General features: G+C 38.7%; 1 protein-coding gene across 4 annotated transcripts in view; it reads right to left on the bottom strand.

The window, feature by feature from the left end:
• Window positions 1-4,323, bottom strand: part of calcoco1a (calcium binding and coiled-coil domain 1a) — a 96,135-nt gene extending 91,812 nt beyond the window's left edge. For all 4 annotated transcript variants that reach the window (XM_061985718.2, XM_061985725.2, XM_061985721.2 and 1 more), the window contains exon 1: window positions 4,171-4,323. The gene's annotated coding sequence lies outside the window, so the exon portion shown is untranslated. The remainder of the gene's footprint in view (window positions 1-4,170) is intronic.
• Between the last annotated feature and the right edge of the window lie 10,228 nt (window positions 4,324-14,551).

Genomic DNA, 14,551 nt, shown 5'->3' with positions numbered 1-14,551 from the left:
TGTTACCAAAAACATATAACTTTGTCTTGAATTTGAAAAAAAAAAAACATTTTATTTTTCACTAAAGAAGGGTTCGGTGAACGCGCATATGAAACTGGTGGGATTCGGTACCTCCAACAAGGTTAAGAACCACTGGTATAGGTGTATGTACATGTATATGTGTATATATATATATATATATATATATATATATATATAAATAATATATATATATAAGGCTGCAACAACTAATCGATTAAATCGATTATAAAAATAGTTGGGGATTAATTTAGTCATCAATACGTAGGATCTATGCTATGTGCTTGCGCAGAGGTTACTTTTTGTCTTTTTTTCCCCTTTTTTTTTCTATTTTTTTATAACCTTTTATTTATAAACTGCACCATTTACAAACAGCTGAGAAACAATAATCAAAATAAGTATGGTGCCAGTATTTTTTTCCAATAAAATACTGGAAAGGATAGAAATTTATCCGATTATTAATCGATTAATCTAAGTAATAATCGACAGATTAATCGATTATCAAAATAGTTGTTAGTTGCAGCCCTAATATATATTAGTGATGGGTCCGGCAACACCGATGCATCGGCGCATGCGTCGAGCTCATAGAGCGAAACCCTGTGTCGGTGCGCGTACCGCTTTTAGAAAGTCACATGACCGATCATGAGCTGTTTTGGTCACGTGACCGATACGCGAACTGTGTCGCACTGACGCCTCCTCTGTGCCCTGTGAAAGGGTCTTTTCTACAGCCGGAGAAATAATAACTAAGAAGAGAAAGCGTCTAAAATTGAATACGTTGGAAAAACTGTTTTTAAAAAAAAAAATAAAAATGTGTAAAAAAAAAAAAAAATTCCAGGTCCACAAGTATCCTCATTCACAACACGTTCTCTTAGATTTCCATGTTATGATACATGTTCACATTATTTATTGACTGTATCTAAAAAAGACAAAAAATATATTTTTATTTAAATGAAGTTATGAAATAATCCTAAATGAAATACAATGACTTGGTTTATATTATTGTATATACTAGGTCAGTGGTTCTCAACCTTTTTTCAGCAATGTACCCCCTGTGAATTTTTTAATTCAAGTACCCCCTAATCAGAGCAAAGCATTTTTGGTTGAAAAAAAAAAAGATAAAGAAGTAAAATACAGCACTATGTCATCAGTTTCTGATTTATTAAATTGTATAACAGTGCAAAATATTGCTCATTTGTAGTGGTCTTTCTTGAACTATTTGGAAAAAAAGATATAAAAATAACTAAAAACTTGTTGAAAAATAAACAAGTGATTCAATTATAAATAAAGATTTCTACACATAGAAGTAATCATCAACTTAAAGTGCCCTCTTTGGGGATTGTATTAGAGCTCCATCTGGATTCATGAACTTAATTCTAAACATTTCTTCACAAAAAAAAAAATCTTTAACATCAATATTTATGGAACATGTCCACAAACAATCTAGCTGTCAACACTGAATATTGCATTTCTTTTCACAGTTCTTTTTGACAGACATTTTAGTGACAAACCTGAGCTTGTGCTTCACTGAGTTTATGAACTTACATTCATATTTTGTTTAAGTATTATTCAATAAATATATTTATAAATGATTTTTGAATTGTTGCTATTTTTAGAATATTTAAAAAAAATCTCACGTACCCCTTGGCATACCTTCAAGTACCCCCAAGGGGTACGCGTACCCCCATTTGAGAACCACTGTACTAGGTCATAAAATCAGTGTCAGTTGAGTCGGTCCATAGGTTGCCTGTAGGGATTTTTAATGTCCAGCAGATGTCAGTATTTAGTGACACAGTATCGACACAGTATCAATACAGTTTTGCAATGTGTTGAAACGCTTCATGACGCCTCATCAACCCATCACTAATATATATATATATATATATATATATATCCATCCATTTTCTACCGCTTAGTCCCATCGGGGTCGCGGGGGGTGCTATATATATATATATATATATATATATATATATATATATATACACACACACAGGTAAAAGCCAGTAAATTAGAATATTTTGAAAAACTTGATTTATTTCAGTAATTGCATTCAAAAGGTGTAACTTGTACATTATATTTATCCATTGCACACAGACTGATGCATTCAAATGTTTATTTCATTTAATTTTGATGATTTGAAGTGGCAACAAATGAAAATCCAAAATTCCGTGTGTCACAAAATTAGAATATTGTGTAAGGGTTAAATTTTGAAGACACCTGGTGCCACAAACTAATCAGCTGATTAACTCAAAACACCGGCAAAGGGCTTTAAATGGTCTCTCAGTCCAGTTCTGAAGCCTACACAAACATGGGGAAGACTTCAGATTTGACAGCTGTCCAAAAGGCAACCATCGACACATTGCACAAGAAGGGAAAGACACAAAAGGTTATTGCTGAAGAGGCTGGCTGTTCTCAGAGCTCTGTGTCCAAACACATTAATGGAGAGGCAAAGGGAAGGAAAAACTGTGGTCAGAAAAAGTGTACAAGCGATAGGGATCACCGCGCCCTGGTCAAGATTGTGAAAAAAAAAAACATTCAAAAATGTGGGGGAGATTCAGAAGGAGTGGACAGCTGCTGGAGTCAGTGCTTCAAGATCCACCACCAAGAGACGCTTGAAAGACATGGGTTTCAACTGCCGCATACCTCGTGTCAAGCCACTGTTGACCAAGAAACAGCGCGAAAAGCGTCTCACCTGGTCTAAGGACAAAAAGAGCTGGACTGCTGCTGAGTGGTCCAAAGTCATGTTTTCTGACGAAAGCAAATTTTGCATTTCCTTTGGAAATCGAGGTCCCAGAGTCTGGAGGAAGACAGGAGAGGCACAGGATCCACGTTGCCTGAAGTCTAGTGTAAAGTTTCCACCATCAGTGATGGTTTGGGGTGCCATGTCATCTGCTGGTGTCGGTCCACTCTGTTTCCTGAGATCCAGGGTCAACGCAGCCGTCTACCAGCAAGTTTTAGAGCACTTCATGCTTCCTGCTGCTGACCTGCTCTATGGAGATGGAGATTTCAAGTTCCAACAGGACTTGGCGCCTGCACACAGCGCAAAATCTACCCGTGCCTGGTTTACGGACCATGATATTTCTGTTCTAAATTGGCCCGCCAACTCCCCTGACCTTAGCCCCATAGAAAATCTGTGGGGTATTGTGAAAAGGAAGATGCAGAATGCCAGACCCAAAAACGCAGAAGAGTTGAAGGCCACTATCAGAGCAACCTGGGCTCTCATAACACCTGAGCAGTGCCAGAAACTCATCGACTCCATGCCACGCCGCATTAACGCAGTAATTGAGGCAAAAGGAGCTCCAACCAAGTATTGAGTATTGTACATGCTCATATTTTTCATTTTCATACTTTTCAGTTGGCCAACATTTCTAAAAATCCCTTTTTTGTATTAGCCTTAAGTAATATTCTAATTTTGTGACACACGGAATTTTGGATTTTCATTTGTTTCCACTTCAAATCATCAAAATTAAATGAAATAAACATTTGAATGCATCAGTCTGTGTGCAATGAATAAATATAATGTACAAGTTACACCTTTTGAATGCAATTACTGAAATAAATCAAGTTTTTCAAAATATTCTAATTTACTGGCTTTTACCTGTATATCCTGCCTCGAAAGAAAATAATGTTTGCCTTGGTGCCCTAAAATATGAGCCCTCCTTTAAGGCAACACTTCCCTTGACCTTAAAAAGCTCAAATTCGAGGCCTGATTATGCATTGTTGCACACGGCTCTCTCTCAATAATATAGTGTGCACTAAAAATATAACAATACCAGGGCCTATTTTGCCAATAGCCCCTGCTACGGTGCTACCTAGTTATGTTTAAACAATTAAATGGCCTTATGCAGTATACAAAATCAGCACCTAAAAAAACTTCATAGGGAGTACTGCTTAACATGTTACGGTGACAAACACAGCTACGTAGGTTCATGTTACACAGAGGTAGATGGCTGAGGCCCAACGCTAGCACATGTGACTACATATAACGTACCAGCATGCTCGTTCAAAATCAACAGAACCAAGAACTTTAGCTATTTTGGAAATGGCTATCGTTAGTTTGTTTGTTGATGTGCAACGTGTAACAATAACAAGCATCGTGGACACAAAACCACATCTGCGCACTTAGTGTCGTCCGTCTTCTAACATCGTCCTCACCTTAAAACCCGCCTTCACTTGTCAGTCTGGGCGTCTTTGTCTGCTACACAATTACAAGAACGAATAACTACAAAGAGCTGACAGCCACGTCCTGCTGCTCAGGCTCCGTTGCCCCACGACCCCTAGAAACAATAACAAAACCCACCACAAGCATGACAGGTTTCTTCTGCTGTGGGATTGTGGGAAATGTAGTCCTTACAACCCTCTCGCAGCCCTTCAACAAGCTGTAGTGAAACTACAAAGCCCATACTAGCCACTGAGAAGTGAAGGTCACGTGCAGTGAAATATGACGCTTGACGCCTCCTTGCCTCGTTTTGCTATAGGAAGTCAACTTTGTTTCAATGCGAGTTATTTAAAACGACTTGATGGCCACTTAATAACGTTTTTCCTTCTATAGAAGTCAAACGGTATTCGCATGGACCGCTGATGGATACCGGTGAAGAGTACCGTCTGTGCTCTCCAAGTGTTCATTTAAGTCTTGAAATCTTTAATCGTTATACATATAATCGCTTTCAAATAAACCTTCAACATCGGTTAGAGACGAAACAGGATGCCCAATAGTGTCACTATCATTTAAGTCGTACATTTTTTAAGATGACATATCTGCAATGATCAGTAATCTAATCTTCCTGTCAGGCAGCCTCGTCAAGATGGATAACAGCTTTGACCCACGGGAACACTTTCATTTTACGATACCGCGGCTGCACAGCAGATGGCAGTATACCATTTTGAAAATCCGCGCTTATGAATGAGGCATTCATAAAGCAACATGATGTCAAAATAGTAAAAATGATATATATATATATATATATATATATATATATATGTATATGTATATATATATATATATATATATATATATATATATATATATATATATGTGTGTGTGTGTGTGTTTTAAGTGAGGTGAAGTTTGAAACTAAAGCACTGATCGTTTTTCCTTGAGACTGCAATAGTTAAAAAGTTAAAGTAGCAATGATTGTCACACACACACACACACACAGTGTGGTGAAATTAACCTCTGCATTTGACCCATCCCCTTGTTCACCCCCTGGGAGGTGAGGGGAGCAGTGAGCAGCAGCGGTGGCTGCGCCCGGAAATAGGCTAATTAAACCATTTTAACCTCCAATATCTCCTCTGAATACCAAGCCGTTTGACCAGCCCATTGTTAGGTATCTAATCCTCAAATCAATTTATATAAAAGTAAGACCAATGAAAATAGCTGCTATGAACTTATTTGGCTACTGTATTATTCTTTGTGTCCTTCAAACCACTATTTACAATATTTAACATATGCATAACCTCCTGAAAAATAATTTCCTTTACAAATAATGGATTGGGTTTAAATATGTTTTACATACCAATATATCCAGCTTGACGTTCCTGGGACCATGAAATGCACAAACCAAAAGCATATCAGGAGAAATTACATTTAGAGTTAATGTAACCCCGCATCAGTAACCTCATCTTAAATAATGTTGGTAATTTATAATTATAGTTATTGGTGTTCTCATCCAGTTTATAGCCTGCTTATTTATCTCTGCTCAACAAGCAGCCAATCCAGTCACACAGTTCTTTTACTCCTCCTCAATTAGTAAGTCCAGTTTGGCTAATTTAGCCTGCTCAAGATGCTATGAGGATGCTTCAAGTAATTTTATGTCAATGGACAGTCGATGTTTAGTCCCCATAAATTGTCTTTAAGTGGATTAATAGTGTGCATGCAGACTCCATGTAAGCTAGTGGTACCACTCTGTGCGGTGAGATAATTAAATAGTTTCAACTGCAATGACGAGCAAATTCTGTTGTTTCCTGCCTTTATTGTATTTTTGTGTTTGCTTGATTTTTACTATGTTGTAGCTTTAATGCTCTTTTCTGTTCAGGAGAATTGCCTTGACTTTTAAATGATAAGAAAGTGTGAGTGCTCGTTGGATTGTTGAAGCTTCGTCGTAATTTGTCGACTGATTGTCCATAGAACGGCTTGCTCTTGTTCTGGCAGCTTGCTCTTATGCCTCCTTTGACTGTCGTAAACACACACTCACACCCACACGCACGTACACCCACACACACGCAAAAACACACACAACTTAGTTTTAAGCATTAGATCGGACAAAAAACTGTTTTGGCACAAAAGTCTCAGTGCTGTTTATCAGTGGCAAATCTATTCAGCACCAATTTAATTCCTCTTGTCTGTTGATTTTATTTTCTTATTTTTATTGTATTTATTTCCAACCTGGCCTGGAATTCCTCTCAATATAAGAAAATGGTGTTTCCCTTAAGTGCTACTGCAGTTTCATTACCTGAGGTGGTCATTCTGAATATAGCGTACCACATGTCTCATTCAAAGGGAATCGCAGGTATGTGTCACTAGTCATAAATTGCACATTGCCTCCAGCTGTAATCAGTTGCCAAGGAAACCTCAAATGGTATTATGACCTTCTGTTGTGTGCAACCATTAGATTTGTCAACATCCAAGAGAAAAACATAAACATTTATATCAGTCAGCAATCTATTCCCTCATCATATTGAATTGTTTTGTCTTGATTACTGTTTTGCAGCAAAACGTGTTATTTCACCCCCCACGCTCCCAATCAGGCAATTTACACACCGCTAAGCATTTTTGGTTCAATATTGGCCATTAATGCGGGTTGACTGACGTAATAAGTCAGACCCGCGTGATCATATATTCAAGGAGAGGCAGTAGAAAACAAAAGACGAAGAGAAGGCTCAGAGTGCCTCCAAGTAGTTACCAGTATAAGAAGGGAGGGAGGAAATGGAGAAATGGGGGACGGAGGTATTTAGTATGCACGGCCAAGCTGCCCCATCTGCTTAGCGCAGCAGTCCCTGTCGTATAACTGTCTACAGGCCGTGGGCCACATAAAGAATGTCTCAGATTTGATGTAATTCCGCAAAATTAATGACAGCTTTACTTGGTATGGGCCGTGAGGGAATGATTAGTGTTTGATCGTCCATCTGATCAGTTCCCCTGGCTGGGTGCACGGGGGATGCACCACTTATATGCCGGCATTCTGCCTGTGACCACCACACATATGCCTATCCCAAAAAAATTCCCATATTAGTCAACTCTGTTTGCAGTACCAGTTACTATTTGCTCAATGTGACAGAATTAGCCACCATTGATTTGGTTGCCTCTATTTATGCCATTGCAGGCGCAGATTTTAAGCCTGGCTTTGCAGTATTTCAAATGAAAGTGGGGGAACCGGAAGCCAGTTAAGAGAATTCAGAGGTCACGCTATGACCTTTTACAAGATATGCTTTACTGCACTTGTGATGGGAATTGGGTATTAGTTTTTAAACGAGATGGGGAATGGATTGGGGATTTGAGAGATGAAATTGATCCACCGAACGTATTGCTGGAGTTGGGCAAGTGGAATTCCTCCTCTCCTTTTTAATGCAGCCCCACCTCAGCCAGCCCAACCCCCATCCCTTTCCTTCTCCTGGGTTGGCGCGTTTACAAGCGATTGGGGCATTCTGTTTTACAAGTGAGCCTGGTGCGTCTCGGCGTGCTAGCAACATTAAAATTGAACCCGCCTTATCTGTGCAAAGCACAAGGCTTTACATCAGAGGCTGTCATGTCGCTGCCATGAGGCTCCTGTGAGTTTTTATGTAATGTTGTGCAGTCAAAAACCCAGTGGACATCTAAAGTGAACTGATAGATAAACAAGTGATTGAAGACGTGGATGTTAGGTTTGTTAGAATGCAGTTGGGGGGGGGCAGTCCAACAGTTTACAATTGTTAACAAGGCCAAGTCCAACACATGACACATGACAGCCAAATCAAATCTCATCAATGCTTGTAAACAGACTGATCGGGTCATAGCGATATTGTGCTGAGTTGCATATGGCAAAGCTAATCTCCCATCTGACCAGTACAACACTGGTCCAGTACTAAGCATGCAGCGCCCAACTAAGCAAAAGGCTCGGGGAGCTTGTGTTTGTGCCAACACAGATTGTTGAACAGACTGGATGGATGCAGTGTTTTTCTCCAAAATTGTGGGCCATTATAACAAATTACTTGCAAAAACACCATTAGAGTAAACAAAAAACCTCATACATCTGTTTGATCCACGGCCTGTTCCAATTCATTTGCAATTTGCTTCATTACCCAGGCTCACTTTTTCTCTTCCACGTCTTGCATTCCTATCCATAACACCGTCTTCCTGAATTATTTGAACGTCTTCTCTACTGCCTGGGCCCCCCTCTCAATCGGCATCTTCTCATCTCTTTTCTTACTGCCCCTTTCTCAGCCCCCTCCCACTCCCACTGCTTGCCTTTTCTCCCTGTTTTATATTTTTGGCTGAGCAGAGGACCTTTCTTAGTGCAGTGACCTTTCTGGTTTTAAATTAAGCCCCACTGCGGCATGTCTCTCTTCATAGACCGCCAGTTACGAGCCTTCAGAGAACCGCAAAAAAATAATGATTCTGATGAAATGGCCGTCTTTAAAAAGCTCTTCCAAATTCCTTTTTTACATTTTTGTACTTGCATCCCCATGTTCCAGCTACATTAATATTCACACTAATCAGAGATATCCTAAAGACCAGACCGCAAGAAAGATGGGACACGCGACTCTGCCTCCTCGCCATTACTGTTATAAATATGTTCTGATCAGATATTTGAAGTGATTTAACAATACTGCGCTTCTTATATAACTGCTACTAAATGCTATATTTTAGATTGAGACAGTTTGTGGCCTTTAAAAGACACAGCTGATTTAAATTGTTATATTATCATTTGGCTCTAGGATATAGCAGAATAGTTATAATTCACATCTGTCCCATTTTTACAGTGTGTTGCCAGTGGGTTGGTGTTGTGCTAAGAAATGTGATCATCAAGCTCAGTGTTCTAAAGTCGTGTGGTACATTCCAGAAGCTTTTTAAGTATGTAATAACCTCATTTCATCCTCATCGGGTCTCTTGTGCATAGTCTGGCCTTACTTGGAAAATGTGCAGAATGTGCAGCTCAGGAATCAGTAAACATCCATATAAAGCAGAAATACCCCAAACACTCCAAATCTGTGTTTTATCTGAATTTTTTTTATTTTTAAAAAGGTGGGCGTTTGCTTTTCCAAACCACAGTCAAACTATAATTCAGTGGACCCCAATAAAACCCAAGATAGGGAATTTACCAGCTATTGCAGAGAATAATCACAGTAATTAAGCATTCCAGCGAGCACCATGGAAAAAAGAACCCCCGAGTACCATGGCTCTGCTTTGTTTCAGAGGCATAAACATATTTTTTTTCTTAAGTTGTATTTACATGTACATGCTTACAATTGGACGTAAAGTAAACACACAATGTGTATTTTAAAAATATATTTGTGGTGTATACAGTACTGTTAGTGCTGTCAAACAATTATTTTTAATCAGATTAATCCCACTTTAGAAGATTAATCACGGTTAATCGTAGTCAGTTACTTGCTTGCATGATTCAAAGTGACTTTAGGAAAGATACCGATATTTTGAAACAAACATAATTTTACTATCCGAATTTCATACACAAACTGTTAAAGAATGCATGTCATTTATTTGATCAAAACCTTGTAACAGTCTTATCGGGGTGTATTTTACGATGGAATTTACCATCGAGCATATCAGTTGCAGTCTTCTCATTCATCTTATCACTGGCGTATGTGTCAAACTGATCACTGACTATAGCAACCCGCACAGCACCTCCTTTCAGGCAACCATCTGTTGTTAATGTACAGGAGCATGTGCTCTCAAAATAAATGCAGTGCTGTAAATAAGTGCTGATGTACACCAATAGATAATGTACTTAACACATCCATAAACATAACTCAGAATGCACTGCCTCAGACAAACAATCTTAACATTTTCAGATGATGGAGACTGATCTTTTTTACCTACAATGTGTCCGGCCAAAAGATTACCGGTACATGATTAATTTGCATTTATACATGATTTATCATTTTTATGATAAATGCGTCAACACAATATTTATGACACTATAGACCAAAAACTGAAGCACTGAAAGATGATATTACGCCAATTTTTATTACATTGCATTTATGGCTACGACTGTGTACTAACCTCACTAAAATCAAGGCATTGCAATTGCACAAATAATATGTATCCCTTAAGAATGCATTTAAATAATACATTTAAAGAATAATACAAACATACAATTACAAAAACATGTATTTACCATTGGCATTACAACAATATAAAACACAAGTGACAATGTACCGGCCAAATACACAGACAGTTTATGCGTCTTTGCAGAAGATCCCCCTGTTGACATTTCCACTTTGCACATTCAAAGTGGAAATTCATGCATGGGTCTTTCTCCGATATATTGAAGTATGTCCACATCGCAGACTGCGCATGGGCCAGGATGAGATTCTGACGGTATGATAACCTTAAGAAAAAATATCAAGTATTCAAGGTATGATACTGTTTTATAATTACATGTTTAAAATGTGTTATTTTGAAAAGTCTTCGTTGAAGAGAAGAGAGAAATAGCTTTTCAGCTAAACTAATAGAACATGATGAAATTGGAGCATGTGTACTCAAAATAAATAAACTAGTTTTTTAGTGGTATTGAAAACATCACTTTTTAATACTGAGCTTCAAGAGCCACCTGAAATGGTTTTCACTTCACAGGTGGGCTTGAAGCTCATCGAGAGAATGCCAAGAGTGTGCAAAGCAGTAATCAAAGCTAAGGGTGGCTATTTTGAAGAAACTATAATATAAAACATATTTTCAGTTATTTCACCTTTCTTTGTTAAGTACATAACTACACATGTGTGCATTCATAGTTTTGATGCCTTCAGTGACAATCTACAATGTAAATAGTCATGAAAATAAAGAAAACACATTGATTAAGAAGGTGTGTCCAAACTTTTGGCCTGTACTGTATAGCCACAAGAATATATATATATATACTGTATATATATATATATATATGCACACATTTGTGTGCATGAGGGGAGTTTGGGGAGCAGAGGCGGGTAGTAACACAAGACATTTACCGTACTCCGTTACATTTACTCAGGTAACTTTTTGGATGATTTATACTCGTCAGAGTGGTTTTAATGCAACATACATTTTACTTGAGCACGGTTCTAAAGAAGAAACACTACTTTTACTCCCTTACATCATTCCTATCGCTACATTTATTAATGTCAATATATTTACTTAGAGTATATTGATTACTGCTTGCAAATACATATTGATTTGGCTCATTAGAGAGACTTTTTCCAGCCGGAACTGTCACATAACTGTGTGCACCAATCCAACGTAAGCACGAGTGACATCTGACTCCATTTCACCAACCACACCCTGTAAAAAGTGACATGACTTAAGACGAGACAGCACAACTTTTCAATGTTACTTACAAACAACGAAAATGTACATTTATATCATACTCTGTATCACTGGAAATGTTGACACTTACAAACCCCGTTTCCATGAGTTGGGAAATTGTGTTAGATGTAAATATAAACGGAATACAATGATTTGCAAATCCTTTTCAACCCATATTCAGTTGAATGCACTACAAAGACAAGATATTTGATGTGCAAACTCATAAACTTTATCTATTTTTTGCAAATAATAAATAACTTAGAATTTCATGGCTGCAACACGTGCTAAAGTAGTTGGGAAAGGGCATGTTCACCACTGTGTTACATGGCCTTTCCTTTTAACAACACTCAGTAAACGTTTGGGAACTGAGGAGACACATTTTTTAAGCTTCTCAGGTGGAATTCTTTCCCATCCTTGCTTGATGTACAGCTTAAGTTGTTCAACAGTCCGGGGGTCTCCGTTGTGGTATTTTAGACTTCATAATGCGCCACACATTTTCAATGGGAGACAGGTCTGGACTACAGGCAGGCCAGTCTAGTACCCGCACTCTTTTACTATGAAGCCAGGTTGATGTAACACGTGGCTTGGCATTGTCTTGCTGAAATAAGCAGGGGCGTCCATGGTAACGTTGCTTGGATGGCAACATATGTTGCTCCAAAACCAGTATGTACTTTTCAGCATTAATGGCGCCTTCACAGATGTGTAAGTTACCCATGTCTTGGGCACTAATACACCCCCATACCATCACAGATGCTGGCTTTTCAACTTTGCACCTATAACAATCCGAATGGTTCTTTTCCTCTTTGGTCCGGAGGACACGAAGTCCACAGTTTCCAAAAACAATTTGAAATGTGGACTCGTCAGACGACAGAACACTTTTCCACTTTGTATCAGTCCATCTTAGATGAGCTCAGGCCCAGCGAAGCCGACGGCGTTTCTGGGTGTTGTTGATAAACGGTTTTCGCCTTGCATAGGAGAGTTTTAACTTGTACTTACAGATGTAGCGACCAACTGTAGTTACTGACAGTGGGTTTCTGAAGTGTTCCTGAGCCCATGTGGTGATATCCTTTACACACTGATGTTGCTTGTTGATGCAGTACAGCCTGAGGGATCGAAGGTCACGGGCTTAGCTGCTTACGTGCAGTAATTTCTCCAGATTCTCTGAACCCTTTGATGATATTACGGACCGTAGATGGTGAAATCCCTAAATTCCTTGCAATAGCTGGTTGAGAAAGGTTTTTCTTAAACTGTTCAACAATTTGCTCACGCATTTGTTGACAAAGTGGTGACCCTCGCCCCATCCTTGTTTGTGAATGACTGAGCATTTCATGGAATCTACTTTTATACCTAATCATGGCACCCACATGTTCCCAATTTGCCTGTTCACCTGTGGGATGTTCCAAATAAGTGTTTGATGAGCATTCCTCAACTTTATCAGTATTTATTGACACCTTTCCCAACTTCTTTGTCACGTGTTGCTGGCATCAAATTCTAAAGTTAATGATTATTTGCAAAAAAAAAAATGTTTATCAGTTTGAACATCAAATATGTTGTCTTTGTAGCATATTCAACTGAATATGGGTTGAAAATGATTTGCAAATCATTGTATTCCGTTTATATTTACATCTAACACAATTTCCCAACTCATATGGAAACGGGTTTTGTACAAGAATTCCACTTCCAACTAGAAAAAACATGTTGCGGTATGTTGTAGACCTTTGTTTTAGCTGCGCACATGCGAGCATTAGCCCTGTTACAACATCATAAGTGAATGTAAAATGTGCATATTTTGTAATTCATGCTAAAGTAGGGTCTATCTGTCTCTCTCTCTCTCACACACACACACACACACACACACACACACACACACACACACACACACACACACACACACACACACACACACACACACACACACACACACACACACACCAACTATGACTGTAGTGCAAGTTCCATAAAAAAGATAGCTACTAAATAAATCAGAACCTACTCACTAGTTACTAGTCAGTACTTGAGTTGTTTTTTTCACTGATATCTTCTTACTCTTGCTCAAGTAATTATTTGGATGACTACTTTGTACTTTTACTTGAGTCATATTACCCTAAAGCAGTGTTTCTCAATTAATTCCACCCCCTCGGAAGAGGGAAACATTTCGCATCCCACCCACACCGCCTTGGCCCGGACTATAAATTATATTATTTGTTAATACAATTGTTATAAGTACACCTCTGCATAACATTGTATCCTTATTAACATAAAGAAAAAGAAAAATAGATAGACCTGATACCTATGGAATGACAATATTTTTGCGTCTGTCACCATTTTCCTCTTCATACACTCTGTTCTTGTTATTTCTGGAACTGGATGCACATTTCACAAACGACCAGCTGGGGTGACCACAGGTTTTGAGGGATTCCCTCAAATGCCTATGCTCTTTCTCTTTGGCCTGTGGGCTGGTAGGAACATTATCAGTTCCGTGTTGTAGGGTTCTGATAACGCCCAGTTTGTGTGCCAGTAGGTGGTGTGAATCAAAAAGTAGGTATTGATCGGATGTGTGGGTTTTCGGTAAACCCCAACATGGAGGCCCCTGTTTTCTCCAATGTGGATATTACAGTCCAAAAAAGGCAACTTTCTGTCTTTGACATCCTCACGTGTGGACTTTATATTTTTGTCCACTTATGTGCTCAGTAAAGGCTTGCACTTCTTGGTTTCGGATCTTCACCCATGTGCCATCCACATATCTGTACCAATGACTTTGTGTTGTTCCATTAAAAGAGCTCAGAGCTCTCTTCTCTATAACCTCCATGTAAAGGTTTGCTACTATTGGGGATACAGGTGATCCCATGGCACAACCATGTTTTTGTCGGCTTAAACATTCCCATGCATTGAAATGATGTAGTGTTAAGGCAACGTTGCAACAAAAGGCAAATATTTTCTGGGTTTAGTGTGGTTCTATCCTGTAAGGTGTGATCACCTAGTAGATGTTGCCTCACTGTCTCTACTGCATCCTGGGTTAGAATACAGGTGAACAGGGAGGTG

The sequence above is a fragment of the Nerophis lumbriciformis genome, linkage group LG01 (genome assembly GCF_033978685.3).
Source record: "Nerophis lumbriciformis linkage group LG01, RoL_Nlum_v2.1, whole genome shotgun sequence".
Lineage (NCBI taxonomy): Eukaryota > Metazoa > Chordata > Actinopteri > Syngnathiformes > Syngnathidae > Nerophis > Nerophis lumbriciformis.
The sequence above is the reverse complement of the archived record's forward strand: the minus strand, read 5'-3'. Positions and strand labels throughout refer to the sequence as shown.